This window comes from Vombatus ursinus, unplaced genomic scaffold, assembly GCF_900497805.2.
Source record: "Vombatus ursinus unplaced genomic scaffold, bare-nosed wombat genome assembly UNPS02014786.1, whole genome shotgun sequence".
Lineage (NCBI taxonomy): Eukaryota > Metazoa > Chordata > Mammalia > Diprotodontia > Vombatidae > Vombatus > Vombatus ursinus.
The window spans coordinates 23,886,287-23,900,809 of record NW_020954564.1 but is presented as its reverse complement, the minus strand read 5'-3'; the positions used below and the strand labels follow the sequence as shown (position 1 = coordinate 23,900,809).

The window sequence follows — 14,523 nt, the reverse complement described above, 5'->3', positions numbered from 1 at the left end:
TCCAAGTCACGTGCACTTTATACACACCACACTGACATTTGTTTAAAGTCTATCTGGAAGTCATGGAACTGCTTTGAGGAAATTCAGTTGACTGATTCTGAGAACCCTGGCTGTCATCCTGCTGAAGAAGAGAAGGATATGGTGGGCACCACTGTGTAGTGGACATGGCCAGCACGTGTTTTTATGACCATCTTCATTTAGAAGGTGCTAAGATCTAAGCAAGAAAGTAAAAAAATGACAGAAGAGCAGACATGCCTGAGTATGGTTCGCATCCATTAGGCTGGGTTCATTACCTAGTCTTCTCAATAAGGAAATTAATAGTATTTCAGTGATGTTAAGGGACATTCAGTGACAGAGACATTAGAGATTACCTCATTAAAATGCCCAATTCTACAGATAAGGAGACTGAGGCTAAGAGACGGGAAGTAATTTGCTCAAGTTTAAGAAGAAAGCTAGTTACAGAACCATGACGTGGACCCAGTTCCCTGGACTATGAATCAAATGTCTTTTCTATGGCACCACAGTCAAGGTCCTTTGGTTTGTTTATATGAAAATTATATAAAAATTACACAATTACCATTGGGCCCAAGAAACTCCCATTTGTGGACATTAGACAGGAGGATATCTGAAGCATAGTGTATCTCTTCTTAATGTTTCAGGCTGGTCAATTTATGTTGTCTTTTGGTCTTTTGTGTCATTCTCATGCTAATTCCCCAAAGCAAAATTTGTTAGGAGAGCTTATGTTGTTTTTGCCCCTTATCAGCTAATGAAATTTAGCTCTCCCTAAATTGATTCTCCCTGCATTGAGTGACGCTCTGTGATCTATTGCTGAAAAGAGAGGTAGTAGGATGCAGTGGAATGGGTGCCAAGTTTCTAGTCAGAGGAACTGGTTTCAAATCCCAGCTTTGTCCCTTACTACCTGTGTGACCTTGGGCATGCTACTCTCCAGTCAATCGAAGTTTCTTCATCTGTAAAGTGCAGACAATTTTGACCAGATGAACTCAAAGGTCTTTTCCACTCCAGATTGATTCTTCTATGATCCTACATACTTCCAATCCACTCATGGGTCAATATCACCGGGTGGATTACCAGATCCTAGACCCTCCAAAGACATGAGGGGACTACAGCAGACAGTGAAATCATTTTTAGGGAAGAAGCAGGCCAATTTTTTTAGCTTTGGGAACATTTTGCAAAAGTTTTCCAACTATTATTTCCCTGGCTGTAGCTATTTTTCACTTTGATTCTCCCTTTGTAAAATAATATATATGCATTTTAAGGGCAAATATCGTACTGTCCCATTGTCAAACAAAATTTATACGGTATGTATGTCATCCCTGATGCAAAAATGTTTATGGGGGGACCTCACACAGAAAGTTTCCTGCTGTGGAAGAGTTTCTGATCAAGTTTTAGATATGGGAAGTGAGCGGATGTGTTACTGCCAGAAACAAGAACATGCCTGCCCCTTGAAACAAAGATGTTGCTGGTTTGACAGTCCCGTCTTGCTAGGCAATGTTTTTTGTTAGGTCAGAAACAGGAATGAAGAAGACAAGGGTGGCAAAGACCAAATAGATCCTGAACAGTGGTCACCAAGATGCCCAGCTTGGCAGAGGGCTTGTTGGTCCCATGCGGAATAGTGCCAGACATGCTGGTTCCCAGAAGCTGGGCTGGCAGGTGATAACATTTCCAGAGACACTCGGATCTTAGGGCATGCAAGCTTGCAATCCTGAAGAAACAGAGCTACAATTTAAAAGAAGCTGGGCCAGTGATAGAGCTTTCTGTTCCCCAGACAGGTTGGTGCCATCATGCTCTGACACTGTGAAGAGCATTAAATAGAGCTTAGCATTTGTCTAAACTATGCCGTGTATGCTCTACTTGAAGATATGGATTGCTTTCTTTGATGAGGAGTTTCACCGAAGTCCCTCCCTGGGGAACGGGAAGCAGGAGTTATAGTCAACCATGGTTAATTTGCGCTTTGTGCTTTGTTTATCTAAACCATATGTCTAGATTGTTGTAATTCTGTGTCATTGGCTGTATAATACTCTCTGTGCTAAGAAATCTGTAAATAGCAGCAGCTCAATGCATAATCATGTTGGCATTTAGAAGGAGAGGGAAAGGCAAGCTTCATGTGACGTTGGTTGAGTCAGCCATCACTGGAGAAATCTCAATCACAGTCCTTTGGGCCTTAATTTGTTCATATCTTATTCATGGAATACAGCGTGAGGTGGCTGGGCTGTGCAGAAGTCAGAGGGTTTGGGGAAAATGCTGCCTCCCATGCCAAATCTCTGGAAGTTGCGTTCATGAACTCTCCAAATATTAAATCAGATATCCCCTCCTGAGTTGCCAAAGTTGCCGATACATTAAGCTCAAAGCATTAAGGAGACAGGCCTTGATTTCTACAGTTTGATATTCCAGGTGGCCAGACTAGGATATGGTAGCTTTTTTTAATCCTTTTTTTTTCATTCGAAGTTTTTGTGAGTAAATCAGACCTTTATTATACCAGCGATGAGCCAAGCACTCCGCTCAAAGATTGGGAAGTGCGGAATCCTTCCATACTTGGAAAGAGTAAGTCCTCCCCATGAAGTAAAGCCAAGGACTTCATCAAAAATAGAACCCTTTGGGACTTCCGAAGGACTTCATTTCATTCTTCATTTTCCATTAGGGACTCTGCATCAAACATTAGGTCTTCCCCCAAGATACACTCATCACCGGAAATTTCATTATCATGCAGATTGAAACAGCTTGTGATACTCTACCCTTTCTCAGCACCTTCAGTTTTCTCTCCCCTCTGATTGGTGGGCTGGAGGGTAGAGCAGTAAACTCCTCCCAAAACTTTCCTTTATAGAAGGTTCATAACTTTCCAGGTAACTCTTAATTTCCATCATCATCTCTGATGGGTTTCCACTACTCAAACATCATATGCAGAGTACCCTCCCGTGCCCCTGCCCCGCCCCCCATTTTCAACTTCCTTTTAAATTTTTTCTTCCTCCCTTAGATGGTAAGCTCCTTGAGGCCAGCAGCTATATTTATTTTTCTTAGCACAGTCCCTGAAATAGAGTAGGTGCTTAATAAATGTTTATTGACTATTGAAGAGCAGGGGAAGCAGTGCAGTTTTATTAGATATCTGAATCCATCAAACCATCATTGTATTTCCTTAATGTTCCAGCTAGATGGAGAGCTATTTGCCATGAGAAAATTGGTAGAAGGACCTCCAGCAACCAGGTAGTCAAAGGAGCAGTGCTCCCATTAGTTAATTCTGCCTCGGGCTCATGCCTGGCATCAGACATATGCTTATGCTACTAAATCATTGGGCTGATCTTACATTTCTCTGTCCTTAAACTCTAGGCTTCCTGGGGAAAAAGTCACTCTTCCTGTGAGTAGCCCTGAAAGCAGGAATACTCCTAAGTGTTCCAAGAGCACAGGTCTCATGCCTGATCATAACTGTAAGTGGGCATTGACCCTTCTTCCTTAAACCAATGCTAATACTGAACCTAGGGTGGCATAACAGATGTGCTTAAGCTCTGTTGGGCTACTTGAGCAGTCAGTGAAACAGCTGCCTTTGGCAAAAAGTCATATAAAAGCCCAGGTTCTCTCTTTTTTGAGTGAATTTGTGAGCAGGGTGGAGGTTATTCAGAGTTTCTCCAGTGTCCTGGTGAGTGGAAGAAAGCTAGTGTGGGACTGCAACTGTTCTTTTAGGGGTCAACACAATTTCTTTCATCCCCGTTTCCTCTGAAATATTTCATTTCTTTAGACAACTGTTCCAGATAAGAAATCTAAATAGTCCTCTCAGTCATCCAACTGACAGAAGAATCCAGAGGCCCTGCAGCTGCCCTCAATCTAGTTGGAATGAAGATGTTAGGCCCAGAAAAGGGACCAGATTGGGTTGGGGGGGGCGGGTCTGGCACTGACTTGAAAGTTTTATCGCTAGGCCTAGGGTCATTGCAGGCCAGCTGCAGATTCCCCCCACCCTGTGAACATGCCCTCTGAATTCTTCCCAATCCCTGACAGAGATGGGAGCTAGATGGGAGATTGGAGGAAACAAGCAGTGGGTGATGTCTGTGACCAATATCTGCTTTTCAAATTCCCAAGACTCAGGGCAAGGGGAGATGGAAGGGAGAAAGTAGATACACCTTGCTCACTAATGGGTATTCCAGCTTTCAGGAACAAGTTTCTGGCATGAGAAATGCCAATAAAGTAAGCCTAAAATTACAGAGTGACCACCTCTTACCCTAATGCATGATCTTAGAGTTTCTAGCCCTATCTGAACTGGCTATTTCCACTCCCCTTCCCAGAGAGCCATCTTATAGGACAACAAAGAGACAGAGAGACAGACAGAAGAAGAAGAGAAAAGCAATCAGTAAAACAATCAATAGATTTTAAAAATCTGAGAATATATTCAGTGTTCCACACATTGGACCTCTGTCAAGGAATTGGAGGATTGGGGGTAACAGCATTCTCATTTCTTTTCTTTAGGACCATAGTTGTTCTTTTAAATTTTGCTATTAATTTTTAAAAATTATTTTATACTTGTTCCTTCTAGTTATATTATTATAGTCATTGTATATATTGTTTTCTTGGCTCTGCTTTTTTCATTTTGCATCAGTTCATGCAAGTCATTCCACATTTCTCCATACATTCCATGTATCATCATACTCACTTTTATAGCACAATAACATTCCATTCCATTCACATATCATAATTTGTTTAACCATTTCCCAATTGATGGCCATCTACTGTTTCCAGTTGTTCGCTATAAATATATTTTTGTGTATATAGGGACTTTCTTCTTACCATGACTTAGAATAAGCATTTAGACCTAGTAGTGAAATTTCTAGCTCAAAGGCTTTGGATATTTTAGTCACTTTATATACATTAATTCCAATTTGCTTTCTAAAATGGTTGTACAAGCTTTGTGCAGTGGCAGTATCATAGCCAATGAGGTTTATCCGAGGCACAATTATTGTTAATTGAAACAAAATGGTTGTATAAATTCACAGTTCCACCAACAATGCATCAGTATGCCTACCTTTTCACCATCTCTTCAATCATCCATTGATTTTTTTGGTTGAGGAGAATTTTAGAAATAAAAGTTCCTTTTTTCCCCTCCTCTTTGTAGCATATTTAAATGAAGCAAATAAAAGCAAAAAAAAAAATTAACCAAACCTAGCCCCTTCCTTTAGGAGGCTTCCAGCAATGATGTCTATGTTTGTTACTGAAAACACTGCCAATATCTAGCAGGACTGATTGCTTAAGCAGCCCACAAATATTAGCGAATACCCTGTTTGGTGGATAGGAAGCTACTGGTTATAGAATCTTTTCTGTGAACAAATTAATTTGTCAGAGGCCTCAGAGAAGAAGGTATGATTTTACTTCACATTTGTGAAATGAAATCTAACTGGTTTCCCATCATCTAGGACTCTGATTCTATTTTCCTTACTCCAAAAACTCCAAGCTGTGGTATGCTTGATTTAGTTTGAGTTGGGTGAATAGCCAGGCTGACCAAATGGAATCTGTAGACATTGCTCACGTAGATAGGCAAAGAAATTCATCCAACTGCCAAATAGATGATTCAGTGAATCTAAATAAAAATACCCCTTAGCCCCCAAAGCCTACTGGCAATAAAAATGAAAAAGGGAAAATGAGCATCAGAGTTCCATAACCATTAGAGAGCTAGTGCCATCTATTACAAGAGCCCCACACATAATGAAGCATGATAGAGATCCTCCAATGATGCACTCAAGTCATTTGGGGGAGAATTTGTCTATTTTTGCAAAATGAGTTCTACGTATAGTAAGAATCTCCCTGAAAATCATTTCCCTTCTTGAACCCAAGAGTTCTGGAAAGGTAAAGCATAGCAAAATACAGAAGATGGAAGCAAGTTGACTCCTAAGCATCTGCTGATCAAATCCACTGCTTAGCTCTGTTGTAGCCCACAGTCTCCAGTTTCCTAGAAACCTATGGTCATCTCTCCAGTCAGGCCTTGTCATGGCTCAGAGCTCCTTGGCAGAGAAAGCAAATAAGCCAATGTCTGTGGCTGGCCAGAACAGAGAGCAAACAGCTTTTGATTGCCACTGTGCCCATAATCCCTTTGCTGGTAAACACGACTCCCCTCACCACCACCCATTTCGCAATTTTTCTTTGCGATTCAGCTGAATGCTGTGTACCCTGACTCCGATGTTAAAAGATTTGTGGCAATTGCATGATGTATGAGGTGTCATTTGTAAAAATATTATTTAGTGTAAAACATGATGTTTTTTTCTGTTGATTTACAAGTTGGATTTATAAATCTGTACTTCTCACTGTTTGAGTTATATATCTTGCCTCTGATTTATAAAACTTACCAGTAAATCTTCCCAGCTAAGTTTTGATTCAGAAATCATTATTTCAAAAATTAGATTTAGTTAAAAAAAAAACATTCAGCTGCTTTATAAGGTAGGCAATGGATTTACTTACCCCCCCAATTGGCGTTTACAAACCTTACAAGAGATTCACAAATCGTGTTGAGGAATTCCTAAATAAAATGCTTTGATTTAAGGAACCTTCCTTTACACTTTGGATACAGCTGACTGATTTACACAACCGGAGCAGTACAATAATCACCTACTTTATAAAATTCTACTTTTGCTCTAACTCCAGACCCTGATTTATAAACCCTGATTAAGTTTCCTGTAATGTGACCCAATAACCAAAGTGCCAGTTCCCCACCCCCCATCTTATTCAGGAAGAAATACTTTGGGGAAATCTCAGGAGTTGTAGTCATGGTAGGAACCTCAAAATTCTCTAGAAATTTGGGGTAAGCCCTGTCTTTCTTATCAGTTACTCACTGTGATCTCCCTTACACAAATAAAAGCTTTCTACCTATTCTAATCCATCTTCAGAATAAAGGAAAGACCAATGATGATAAGCAGTATTGAACACCTTCATCTGGACAGTTATTCAATAAATACACATGGTCAAAATGAAGGAAAGATAAGAAGAGTAAAAAAAAAAGTTTCAAAAAGAGCAAGAGTTAAAAGGAGGAAAATGAAGGTCACATCAAGTCAATCAATAAACATTTATTAAGCACCTACTATGTACCAGATACTGTGTTAAGGTCTAGGAATAAAGGCCTTATCCCCAGAACTCAAGGAACTCATAGTCTAATAAAAGAAACAACATACAAATAAGAATAGCTATGTACAGAATACACCTGAGTATTAAGGCAGAGTGATAGATAGATAGCTAGATAAACTGATAGAATTGGTTTCCTTTGTAATCCTTTTTAATTTTATGCATTTAAAAATTTCTAAGAAGGAGTCCATAGGCTTCACCAGGCTGCCAAAGAAGTCCATGACCCTCTCCAAAATGGCTTAAGATATACACCGTGCTTTGCTCAAAACAAGCCTATGAAATATGAAGCTCAAGTGTCATTATCCCATTTTTGAAATTTGGAAACTGAGTTTCAGAAAGCAGAAATGAATCAGTGACATACCTAGTAAATTTCAGAGCTAAGATTCCAACACAGGTTTTTCCAGACTCCAAGGCCAGTGTTCTGCCCACTATACCACAAATACCATCTACATCTAGCATATAGTTTTTGGACATTACCATTGTGGGAGTTTGTTTTCTTTAATTACTAGTAGCATCACACACACACACAATTTTCAAGTTTGGTCGTCTTTGTGGACTGAATTCTCTGATAATTACTCATCTTAACATTTTGCTGTAGGGAGGTGCTTCACAACAATGTAGTGAGCCTCAACATGTTGGGACAACTAATCAGGAACTTCACACCAGAGATTGCATTAATTCATTCATTTGTCTGGGTTCACGCTACTCTTGGGCAGGTGTTAGATATCATTCAATTGGCTAGGGTCACAAAAAGCTGGAAAATGAGAAACTCTTCAGTCAACCCTTCTTTTCCATATAGTCTCCCACAAATTCCATCTCCTACAACAGGTGGCCTTCTAGAGGCAGGCATACCAAACACAATGAAGTCCTGATAGGGAGAAAAGAGATAGGAAAAAAAAACATTAAAAAGTAGGAATAAAACAACAGGATATTTATTGTTCTAAATTTTGGCTTGAACATGACATCTACAATATTCCCCACAGTCTTTAAACATTTATCGGGCTTTATGTAAGGCATTAGTAACCACAAAAGCATGCTCCCTAAAGACTGTGGGAAGAGAAAGAAGAGGTCCATGCCCTGGGAGTGTGCAACATCCCCTAGAAATTTTTCTAACACTCATTTGTTTCCTTCCAATATTCCCTGAGGAGGAGCAAAAAACAATAACATAAGAAGAAAATATTCTCACTTTGCAAGCAAAACAATATTGATATTAAAGATAGCATGTTTAGAGACAACCAAAAGTTCATAGGTCTCATAGGTCTCCCAGAAGAACACAACAGGATAAAAACCTTAACACTGTAATGCAGGAAAATAATAGAAGATAATTGCCCAGAACTTCTGAACATAGAAAATTAAATACCAGTTGAAAGAATCTATAGCTCACCTCCAGAAGAAGAAAAAGAAGGGGGAGTGGTGGTGCTGCAAACTCCAAGACATATACTATTTAAATTTAACAATTCAATTCAAAAATAACAAGTCCTGCAAGGGATTAGGAAAAAGACTTTCAAATACAAAGGAAAAGAAATTTGAATAATCTAAGACTATTCTGCACTCATCAGAAAACATAGGAGGGAATGGAACATTTTGTTTTGAAGAGCAACCAAGCTCAGAATACAACCAGGATGACCTATCCTGAAAATCTAAGCTTAAATATGAATCTAAAAAGATGGATTTCCAGTAATAAATAAGACTTTGAAACATTTTTAGAAAGAAACCAGAACTGAAGAGATTATTTGCCTCTCAGACACCCCAAACAACAGAAATGCAGGAAGAGTGAAAAAATACTAAAGGCAAGGATCTCAACGGCAAATAGAGTGACAACAGAGAGAACTTTGAAAGATTTCTTTCTAAATGCTCCTGAGAAGATGGGTAAAGGAGAAAGTCCATCAATAGTAACAGTGAAGAGGCAGGTCTGGGGCATTATGAATAGAACCTGATGACATGCTACCTAAAGGTGAATCAGTGTTGTTTGTGGGACTACATTACAACATGGATGGGTCATGAAAAAGAGGAGGGGAGCAGGAGGATAGAAAGGAATGTGTAATATGCTTGGGTCAAATCAAGACCTAGCAATGAGGAGAAGGTGACTTCTGGTCTCAGAAAGAGAAAAGCCTGAAGGGGAGTGAGTAAAGAGAAGAGGAGAAGGAACAGAAAGGGAAGCCTTGCTTTGGTGCTAGAAGGGGATTCTACTAATGAATGCTTCTATGGGAGAAAAGAGATGGTCTGTGAAGGGAAAGTCTGAGGGATTTGGTGTTTGAAAAGTTTACTTGTCATACCTTTGGATGGGGGGAATGGAGCATAGAACTCCTGGGGGCAACTGGCACCTGGGGGAGTGGGAGAGAGCATGGACTCAGGAATAAGATTTTGAGGAAGATGGGAGAAAGGTAACTAGTGGAGGGTACAGACCAAGGTTTGACTACATAATCAGGGACATGGTGTGAGAAGAATCATACCATGGGGCAGTGACCTCTCTGACACCAACAGTAATTAGCATTGCTCTGAGAGTGAGGTGCAGTGGAATAAGGGACACCACAGGGCACACTCTACAAGGCAGTGGCAAAAGTTGCCTGAAGAGAAAACACTAAAATGGACAACTTGGAAATGTTGATTGCATGAGGAATATGAGGAAGAGAGCGATACCAGACAACTATAGGGGTCTTGAATCAGAGAACGAAGGTCCAAAGTAGACAAAAAGAGAGGATTGATAATGAGGAGAGTAAGAGAAATCCTTCTTGGAAAAGGGCACCAAAAAAGAAATTTAAAAAACTGATGAACAGGACTAGGAAGATGAGAAGAGAAGGGGAATCTACTTGGCTAACTGAGAAGAGGGGAAAGGGGTTGGGAGAATTACAATACTAGAGAAAAACAAGAGAAAAAAAAAGAAGTGATGTTTAAAATCCCAAAGGTAAAGGGGTAACAGATGAGAGATGGAGATCAGAGTGAGAGGAGGAGAGGCAGTGGAAATAGAGCTACCTTTAAAAAAAGATTAAGGTAAAGTGAATAAAGAATGAAAATACTGTATTTGTGGCAGAAGAGGGAAAATCATAACTTGAAAAATCTAATATTGGAAGTAGATGGAGAAAAATCTAATTCACAACTTAGATGTGAATGGGTTAAACAATCCAATAAAACAAAAAAGGGTAACAGAGTTGGTAATAAAACAAAACCATACAATCTGTTGCTTACAAGAAACATATTTAAAAAAATGAAGATATACACAGAACAAAACTGAGGGGATGGAAAAAAATTTACTATATATCAACTAAATCTAAAAAAGCATTAGTTGCAACCATACAATCTGATAAAGCAAAAACATTCAAGAAATAAAAAGGGGTAAACAAGGAAACTATGTTATGCTGAAAGGAACCATAGATAATAAACCAATAAAAATAATAAACTTATATGCTCCAAATGCCTTGGAATCCAAATTCATAAAGAAAACATTATCTGAGCTTCACGAAGACATAGGCAGTAATACAATAGTGACAAGAGACTTCAATATCCCTCTCTCAGTTTTGGATAATTCTAAGAGAAAGATAAATAAAAGGGAAAATATGGAACTAAACAGATTACTGAAGAATTAGACTTCAAAAAATTATGACATCTTCTAAATGGGACTGCAAAAGAATGTACATGTTTCTCGGGACCACTTAAAACTTTTACAAAAATAGACCATGTACCAGGTAACAGAGATATTGATAACCAATGTAAAAGGACAGAAGTATTTAATACATTCTTTATAGATCTTAAGACAATAAAAATAGCAACTGGTTTATGGACCACAAGCAAAAGATATATACCCTAATGAAGACTTAACAATAAAATCCTAAATAATTAGAAGATCAAAGAATAAATTATAGAAAAAAATAATAGCTATGGGAAAGAAAATGATAATGAAATAACATACCAAATAATGAAACAACATATAAAAATTTCTGGTATCCACCTAAAGCTGTCCTCAGGGGGAAAATCATATCCTTATATGTTAATAAGATAGAAAAAAAGCTGAATATGCATTTAAAATTTTAAAAATAAACAAATAAACTTAAAACAAGTCTAAAAGAAATATTAAAAATTAGAGGGAAAATAAATAAGAAACAAACATAAAAATAATAAATAATACTAAAAGTTGGGTTTTTTAAAAAAAGACTAATAAAACTGACAAACCATTAGCTCATTTGATTAAAAAGAAGGGACATCATCAAATCAATAAAATAACAAATGAGCAAAGTGAAATCTCAACAAAATCAGAAGACATAAAAAGAATAATCAGAACATATTATGCATACTAGCAAACATAGAACATAGCAAACATAAAACATATATGCTAGCAAAACTGAGAATACAAAAGAAATAGAGGAATACTTTCAAAAATATAAAATATCTAAATTATTAGAAGGTCAAATAGAGATCTTAAATAACTTGAACTCAGAAAAGTAAGTAGATCTAAGTGTAAAAGAACTACCAAAGAAAAAATTCCTCATCCTGATGTATTCATCATTTTAAAGAACAGCTTATACCTATGCTTCACAAATTATTCTCAAAAATTTAGAAAGGAAGCACGCTACCTGGATCTTTCTATGAGACAAATAGTCCTAATACCTAAACCAGGGAGAGATAAAACATAGGAAGAAAACTATAAATCAATATCATTAATGAACTTTGACTGAAATTTTTAAACAAAATCCCATCAAACAGACTAGTGATTTATTCAATAAATCATCCATTAAGATCAAGGGGAGAGAGAGGACTCTGGGAAGATGGGGAAGTAGGTTAGAAAATTCCAAGCTCTCCAGATTTCCCCCACAAATGAGATAATATTAGCATCTCGGGGCAAACACAGAGCAGTAGAAATAAATGAGAGTAGGGACAGAACAGTGGTCCTCTTGGGACAATTGGAGAAGATCTGAAGAAAAATCTCAGGACTACATTTGGTCCCTGTGAAGAGTAAACACTTAAGCAACAAGTGGCAAGCCCTGGGTTAGCTGGGCTGGGAGGCTGCCTTGGCCCCAGCCATGGGAACTTTTACCCCCAGGACAATGAGGGGAGTTGGTCATCTGAGCCAGGGAAGATCAAGGGAAGATCAAGGGAACCTTTGATGATAAGGAATGCCAGACCCAGTTGTGCTGTGGAGATGCTGCCGGGGCAAGAAGGTACCAGCACATGCCAAGTGACTGCAGAAGCAGTGGGGCAGGGATGCTGCTGGCTGTGGGCTTTTACAGGAGACTGGAGGTCTTGGTTTTGATTCTAGGCCAGAGGGGAGAACTGAAGGAGGATCTGAGGCCAGAGGGACCATACCCCATACCCCAGGGCTAGAGCTGATTACAAAAATTAAGCTTCTACAAATTAAAAAAAAAAAACAGGCAAAGGAGGAAGAATTTAACCATAAAGAATTACTATGAGAATAGAGAAGACCAAAGTTCATCTTCAGAGGAAGATACTGAAGCAAACAAACCCTCTTCTACCCGCAAAGAGTGATGTTAAATGGTCACCTGCCCAAAAAGAATTCATAAAAGAACTTTAAAAAGACTTTAAAAATCAAATGACAGAGATTGAGGAAAAACTAGAGAGAGAGAGAGGGAGAGAGAGCAATCGAAGAAAAACAAGAAGATTATGAAAAGAAAGTCAACCAATTAGAAAATGGAATCCAGAATCTTTTTTTTTTTTTGGTTAGGCAATCGGGCTTAAGTGACTTGCCCAAGGTCACACAGCTAGTTAAGTGTCAAGTATCTGAGGCTGGATTTGAACTCAGGTCCTCCTGATTCCAAGGCCAGAGCTCTATCCACTGCACCACCTACCTGATATCCAGAATCTTAAGAAAGAAAATTACTGCTTGAAAATCAGAATTGGGTACGGGGAGGCTAACAAAGTTATAAGAGATCAAGAAATAATAAAACAAAATATAAAGAAAGAAAAAATAGAAGAGAATGTAAAATATCTCATAAGAAAAACAACTGATCTGGAGAGCAGATCAGGAAGAGAAAACATAAAAATAAATAGACTGCCTGAAAGTTATGATAAAAAAAAAAGAATCTTGGTACAATAATACAAGAAATAATTTTTTAAAATTGTCCTGAAACATTAAAACAAGAGGGGAAAGTAGAAACAGAAAAATACACCAATCACCACCTGAAAGAGATCCTACAAGGAAAACCCACAGGAATATTATAGTCAAATTCTAAAACCCCCAGCTCAAGGATAAAATATTAAGAGCAACAAGAAAAAAAAACAATTTAAATATGGTGGTGCCACGATTAGAATCACACAAGATCTAGCAGCAGTGATGCTAAAAGACCACAGGTCTTAAAACACTATAAATTGAAGAGCAAAAGAACTGAAGTTCTGGCTGAAAATATCATACCCAGCAAAGCTAAGCATAATCCTGAATGAAAAAAATGGACATTTAATGAATTGTCAGACTTTCAGGATTTTGTTTAAAAAAAAAAAAACCAACCTGAACTTAATAGATGTGACATACAAGAACAAAGAGAAATATGAGGTACATAGCAAAGACTAATTACAAGAGACTCAATGAGGATAGATTTTTTACCTTTTATGTGTATAAAATATAAAACTTATATCTAAGATTGTTATTAGTAATCAGGTAGCTCATAAGAAAGATTGGAGTACACCTGACTATATAGTTTTAAAAAGTGAAACTATTTAGGAACAGCTAAAAAAAAGTAATTATCTTATACAAACAAAGTGTGAGAGGAAGAACTGACAGAGAAATTAGATGAGGGAGGAGTGCTGGTGGTCCTGGAAACCTACATTCATCAAGAATGGGTTTAAGAAGGAACAATAAATATATAACTAGAAGAGTATAAAAGTCTTCTAAATTCAGAAAGAAATAAAATGCTAAGGAGATAGGGAAGGGGTAGAGGATAAGGGAGGGATCTTTAGAGGTGAGCATAAGGGAATAGGCTAAAGGGGGGTATAGAAGGGTTTTTAGATTAATGAGAATGGGAGGATAAGAGATGGATCCTTGGAAGGAGGGTAGGTTAAGTAGTAGGAGGGCAAGGTAGTGGGTAGAAGTAAAGTAGAAGAGTCAGGAGGGATAGGAATTAAGAGATACATACAAACATAAAGATCAGGAGTAGAATTTGTTAGGGAAAAAGGAGTGGGGTGGTAATCATGATCTTGGACAAAGTTAAGGCTGAAATAGATTTAATTAAAAGAGAAGAATAGAGAAACTACACTGTGTCAGCCATATTTATCAATGTTGTTTTGGACTATTTAAAACAACTAGAAAGTATAAGGTGGGAATGTTGCTGTGACGTAGAAAATGACAAAATGTAGGTGGACTTGGAAAAATATGGAAAGACTTGGACTTAAGAAGGAAGAGGTTATCCACCCTCAGAGAAAGAGGATAAATAAGTGTAGTATGGTTTTACATAGATGCATATGAATGTACAT

The 14,523-nt window shown here is 38.0% G+C and overlaps 1 non-coding gene across 1 annotated transcript; it reads left to right on the top strand.

The window, feature by feature from the left end:
• The first annotated feature begins 4,903 nt into the window (after window positions 1-4,903).
• LOC114047404 lies at window positions 4,904-5,094 on the top strand. The gene has a single exon (XR_003569592.1). It is a non-coding gene; the product is annotated as a U4 spliceosomal RNA (small nuclear RNA).
• The last annotated feature ends 9,429 nt before the right edge of the window (window positions 5,095-14,523 follow it).